At 25.5% G+C, this 6687-nt stretch overlaps 1 long non-coding RNA gene across 1 annotated transcript; it reads right to left on the reverse strand.

Annotated features, from left to right (window-relative positions):
- Positions 1–496: 496 nt before the first annotated feature.
- Positions 497–4143, reverse strand: LOC136091528 (uncharacterized). The gene is made up of 2 exons (XR_010644051.1): positions 4005–4143; positions 497–1113 (listed from the first exon to the last, which is right to left on the reverse strand). It is a non-coding gene; the product is annotated as an uncharacterized LOC136091528 (long non-coding RNA).
- Positions 4144–6687: the final 2544 nt, after the last annotated feature.

Genomic DNA, 6687 nt, shown 5'->3' on the forward strand with positions numbered 1-6687 from the left:
GCTTTATTCAACAAAAGTTTATGTATTAGCACAAAAATACCCAATTTTATCCATTTTTAAATGTTAAAGCCCGATTCATTTTTCTGTTTTTTTAATTTTTTTTTTTTTAATTCACTTAGTTTTATAAATTAAATCTTCCACGCCCATACCAATTTTTGTTTATGAAAAATATTGCTCAGTAGAATTGCCCTAATATATATATATATATATATATATATATATATATATATATATATATATATATATATATATATATATATATATATATATATATATATATATATATATATACATATATAAATTTTTATTCATATTAATCAATTTACCCAAGTATTTTTATAATCGAAATCGGTCGAAACTTTTTATATGGTAAAAATATTTTGCGATTAAGTAACTTTTTTAGCCTGTTTTTTTAAGAAAATAAAATAAAGTTCAATAAGAAATGTAAATAAGATATACTAATATATATAAGATTTCAATAAGAAATGCAAACATGTACATATACTAACGTACTTCGACATTTAAACTTTAGAAAGGTTTGTATACAATTTATTATTGTGTAATAAAAATTGTTTGATTTGACATTAACCATTTTACAGTTGTTTAAAAAACACTATTGATAATCTCAACGTTTTTATTGGGATTCCTTGAGTTGCAAGATGACAGAAGAAGATTGTCTTTAAACTCGGAACAGTGACGTGTATCCATAAAAGCAACGTTTTTTAATTCTTTGCCTTCAAGTCTCCATTGTTGCATCGTATTTCTTTCGTCAAATATTTCCGTAACAGTTTCAAATCGATCAAGCTTTTCATTTTTAGCAATAGATAAACAAATATCTTGTTGATGATGCTTTGGAGTACATATATAAAAGTTTCCCCTTGAGGCATTCTTTCTAATCCAATTAGAGTGGTAAACATGTAAAGCAGACTTTGAACCGTTGTTGTATGTTGGACAAGGGCTTATTTTTGTGTAACCTAAACCAATTTCAAAACCTTTTCCTGAAAAAAACAAACACCTCTTGTTTGCAGTAACTTTTTCTGAGCCTGTAACGCACAAGATCATAAGTAGACAAATAAAAGTTGCAAGTTGAGATAACATCGTCATGTTGTATATCTAAACAGTCAAAAGAATCAACTATAAGATTAAGTGAAACGCGCGTTTTATGCGCCTATTACTGTAAGTACTAAATTAAAAATTGTTCTTTTAAAAATAGTCATTATAAGATATGTTATCAAAAATGTTCTTTTTTCAAATTTATTTTATCTTAAGCTGTTTAGTTTCATAAAACTTGATATAAAAGTATCACATTAACCTTTAACTATCCTAATGTTGTGTATTTAAATGAACTATCTCTAAACTATCTCTAAACTTTCCTATCTCTAAACTATCTCTATCTATACTATCTCTAATCTCTAAACTATCTCTAAACTATCTCTAAACTTTCCTATTAAATGCTCATCCGCAGTGCTCTGTAATAAGAACGTTAAGGACTTCTTGGGGCACCTAAATAAAATTAAAAAAAAAAAAGTTATAACGCCGCTGTAGAATTAAAGAGAATAAGAACTAGATGGTAGAAGACGACTTACAAATGCGACAATTTATCACTGTATCTAATGTCTTTACTTATAAACAATATGTTGCTTTACTATTTGATTACTTAACTATTTGATTAATTTTTTTTTTTTAATTTTTAGTTTTGTTTTAGATTTTGGAGTTAAAATAAATACGCAACCAGGTGACGTGTTTGCATATTTATTTTGATGCAAAGTATACTTTCTAACGTTTAACAGTGGGGCAGAATTGCTTCAAAACTTTGGACATTTGACAAAAATGAAAAAAAGACATTATGAAACATTTTTTGTTGGTAATTTATAAAAGAGTCTCTGGTCCATCTTATTCACGTTTTTTTTTTTAGGATAGAACTGACCTTCACCCTGTAGAATCTATAATCTAGCTCATATTCTTTTGTTTAAATAATAACTCGCTTATGCGAGTTATTAGAACTACTTTGTTTTTATAGCGTTAAAGCTGAAGTTTGTTAAAAGTTGCAAATTTTTTTCAGGGATTTTTCAATTTTAGGTTTGCAGCTGACTTTTGCTAATGAAAAAATAATTTTAAAGTACTTGAGATATATATTAATAGGTCTTTAAAAAAAGTGTAGAACCCAGGTAACGGAACCAGGTCATGAACACATGAACGTTTTTTTTTTTTGTGTGATATTTGTTTTTAGCCATTTTAAACGAATAAGTTTAATCGAGTTTTTGAGTAACATTTTTGAGTGACTTTTTACATTATAATTGAATTACTGTAATTTATTTTAGTGAATCTATTAGAGTACGTTTTAATATTATTTATTTTAATTTATTTTAATATTATTCATGCAAGCTTTTGGTTTTCAACTTTTTTTTATCATCACTTACCGGTTTTTGAAAAACTTTTCTCGAATTTACTCGAAAATACATTAAAAACGTCTGACATTTGGCAATAAATGTTTAAAAATCTAAGAAGTAATTTTTCCCAAGTCTAACTAGTGCCCTTAAAATAATTATTTATCTTAACAAAAGAAAATTGTTTTTGTCCCGTTTTAAATCTATTCTGCCCCACTGTGCCTTGTGTGAGAAATCATATATTTAAAAATGTTAAACTTTTAGAGAACAGCAATTGCAAAATCATGAAGCAGTTAAGAGTAATATTGAAATAAAGTCTAAATCTAAGAATATATTTTGGTTCATCAATCTTAAAAAAAAAAAAAAAAAAAAAAGGAAGCAGTTTAAAGAATGATTACGACGATTTCTTGGAATACCTTAGTTATCACTTAAAAAGAAAGGAATAGTAAGAACTACATAAACTATGTGACTAAAAATTTTTTAATTGATCGAATAAATAACTGTTATAAATTAAGTTGCAGTCTTCTTGTGATAAGACCATTTTTAAAATTGGACCACTTAAATAAAAATGATACAATTTTAAATTTTTATTTTCAAAATATAATCAACATCATCACTTTTATTTATTTTTATTAATTGAGTTTTTAAAAGGGTATTAAGAAGGCTAGATGGTAAGAATTCTGCCTGATCTAGTCATATTGTAATTAAAAAATAATCATGTTGTAACATAACAAGTGTTCAAGTGGATATATAGTCTCATCAAACGCATCAGAGGGACATGTGTACATTATGGAATTTAAAAAATTCAGGCTTCTGTTAAAAAAAGTCTACTTTTTAAACATTCTCTAGCAGGCTACGACTGAATATGAGTTTTGGGATTCTTTCGTTAAAAGCAGTATACAGTTATTTGGGTAGTATACAGTTATTTCTAAATGGTGATTGTATGTATAAACCAAATAAAAATTAACATTTTTAGTAAAACTAACTTAAATGTACCTTTTTTCTAATGCATTCTAAAGCTTATGACCATACGTTACAAACTATGACCACGTGTTACAACTATGGCCGTGCGTTACAAATGTAAATTGAAATATTAGTAAAAACAACACCTACGTGTTTTCTTTTTTTTTTTTTTTATCATCAAAAACATAATCACAACAGTTGGAATATTACAAAACGTCTTATAAACTATAATTCTTATCTGTATTAACCACATGGCCATATTTTTGCATATATACATTTATAATTTCACCTCCCTCCCTCCTTTTTATATGAAGCATCTGATGTTACAAACTAGTAAGCAAGCTAACTATAAAGAAAAATATAACTATTTAGTTTTTTTTGTTGTGCATTAAATATTTCATTTTAGTATTTGTATATAATATAGTTTTATTATATACTTCAAGTGAATGGATGGTTCAAATAATTGAATAGTGAATTGAATAATTCAAGTGAATTGGATGGTTCAAGTGAATTAAAAATTAAAAAAAATGCACTTTTTATTATTATTATTTATTACATTATTTAATTCCCAACTAATAAAAACAACTGTATAAAATGCTGTATAAAATAATTATAACTGAAAGGTAATAATGTTATACTATAATTTAAACTTACCTTGAAGATATAACCTAAAATATTGTAAGTTTACAATGAGAGCACCAATCAATAGTGAAGACTTTGTTTAATGTTCAAATTTAAGCAAAGTAAACTATTTATATAACAGAATATGACGTATTAATTATATATCAGACCTCCAGATGACAAATAGAATTTAAATACCTAGATTATAAGAAATTATGAAAGACAATCAATTTTTTAAATATTATTTGAATGATAATTTAAATCTCTATTATAAAATTATTTTTATACTCTCGATATTTTGTTCTCGATATTATTCTATATCTCGATGTATTTTGGAATTTCATACACGGGCATATACATAACTATTATTTAGTTTTTAACAAGTTTATTTGAATCAAACATCACCACCAGATTTTAAACGAATAATAATTAAATGTTTTAAACGGATTAGTTTGAGAACCCAACAATAGTAACTAATATACTTAACTAATTTTATTCTTTATCTCTATATCTAAATTCTTAATCTTTTTTTTGTTTTCCAGCATAATAAAAACTGAGTTTCTTCCACGCCTGAGTAATTTGAATTATCGGAACACAATATCAAGAAATGATTCATAATTTAAGTACTTATGCTATTTAAGTACTGCTTCTATGCATGAGAATTTAAAAACAAAAAAATAGTTTTGATGCATTAAAAACGTTTTTTTTTTTGTTTTTAAATTTTAATGCAAATTTTCTAAATTCATAAATAAAAAATAAAATATAAACATACAATTTTGTTATAACCAAATGTTTTGTTATTAATGTTGAATTAAAAAATTATAACACTGGTTGATAGCACTCTGAGCTACAACATTGATATCTTTGTTGAAATTACTGTAGGATTCCAACGAGTTTTATATTGAGATTTTTTTTGATAAAAAAACATTTCTGTCTGCTGTCGTTTGCTGTCGTTTTGTTAGCATTAGCATTTTGTTTATCAGATTTTATTGACATTTATCAAAAGTAACATTATTATTGGTGTCAGTTCAATGAAATATTCTTAGTAATTGAGAATTACTTTTAATTTAAACAGAAATTACGGCTCGTGGGAAGCATTGTAGCGTAGAAAAAAGAAGATTTTAAAATTAAAAAAATTTGAAATGAGGGAAAAACAAATGAATCTATTCAAAAGATATTAGTTTGTTCTTCTATGATGATTAGAAAAGCATTAAAATGGAAAAAAATTGATGAGTCATAGGGCCGTAAAATTGATGAATCAAAGGGCTAAAAAAAAAAAATTGAGGATAGTTGAACATGGTGTTTTGTAAAAAACACCATGTTCAACTAACATGGCTAATGCAGAAGAAAATATGCCGCTAAAATGGGTCTTCATGCACAAAACATAACACCCATTGGAAAAACTAGTTTGTGGAAGAGGGGGTTAAAGTTATGTATTGGTCTGCGTAGTCGCCAGACCTCAATCCCATTGAAAACCTTCGAACTGATAATAAAAAGACAGTTTCTAAAGAAAAACCAAGAAATCAGCACTAATTATAGAATGTTGTTCAAAGTGCTTGGAAAAACGTTTCTTTACAACATTCTCAAGATCTAATTAATTCCATGCCAAATCGGTGCAAAGCTGTGATTCAAAATTGGGGACATGCAATTTAATATTAACATTTTTAATATTGTTTTACTAATCTGTCAGTAATTCTACTTCTATTCTATCGAACAGTCAGTTTAATTTAGAGTCAGTATTTATCTCGAAAATTAATCGTTTGTATTAAAACATAAAACAATAAATACTACTATTATTATGTCCAACCTTTTTCTTTGTAGATGTAAATAATATAAAATAATATTTATATTTATAATATAAATAATATTTAATGTAAATACTAGCAAAAGTAAAAAAAACTGTCCTAGTTGATATATGATCTTAAAATCTATTTATTTCACTATTCAATAGTACATATGCAATAACACATAGTTCAGAAATTAAAGGTTTAAGTTTACTATCAGAGTACCCCCAAAAATTTAATAAAAATAAAAATATGTATGTCTGGGCACCTCATTTCCATCTTCAGAAAAATTTGAATGGTATCATATTTTTAGAAAATCGACATTGAAAATATGCCAAAAAGTTTTTTTGTATTTTTTCAAAAACTGAAATAATGACATTAGGTTAAAATTTAATAAACAAAATGAACATAATAGTATTTAGGGCTAAAATAGAACATGATAAGTTTTTAGGGCTGATTAATAAATATTAACAAAAACATAAAACAAAAAAGAAACTTAAAAAGCAAAAAATGTCCCACGACCCGGTGGAAGTAGGTTCAAACCAAAAAGGGTCATGTCCTACTTTTTCGAATCCGTATTAACTTCTACTTTCAGAAAATAACATCAATGAAAATGCATTTTTGTAAACCAAAAAAGCCAGTATTTTACCTGGTATGTTCAATAAATTTTTTATTTGATTATGAATTTTTTAAAGACTGTTACATATTTTAAAAGGTTTAAAATATTCACAATAGACAGGCAGACATTTTAATATTTCTTTTTATTTGTCAACGTTAATCGAGAACATATATGTAATGTTTTGTATTCTTGTTTATAGTAAAGAAAATTAGTGTTGGTTTTTCTTTAACATTTATTTATATATATGTATTTAATTCAATATTATAAATTATAATATTGAATTCAATATTATAAATAATTATTCATGTAAATA

The sequence above is a fragment of the Hydra vulgaris genome, chromosome 15 (genome assembly GCF_038396675.1).
Source record: "Hydra vulgaris chromosome 15, alternate assembly HydraT2T_AEP".
Classification (NCBI taxonomy): domain Eukaryota; kingdom Metazoa; phylum Cnidaria; class Hydrozoa; order Anthoathecata; family Hydridae; genus Hydra; species Hydra vulgaris.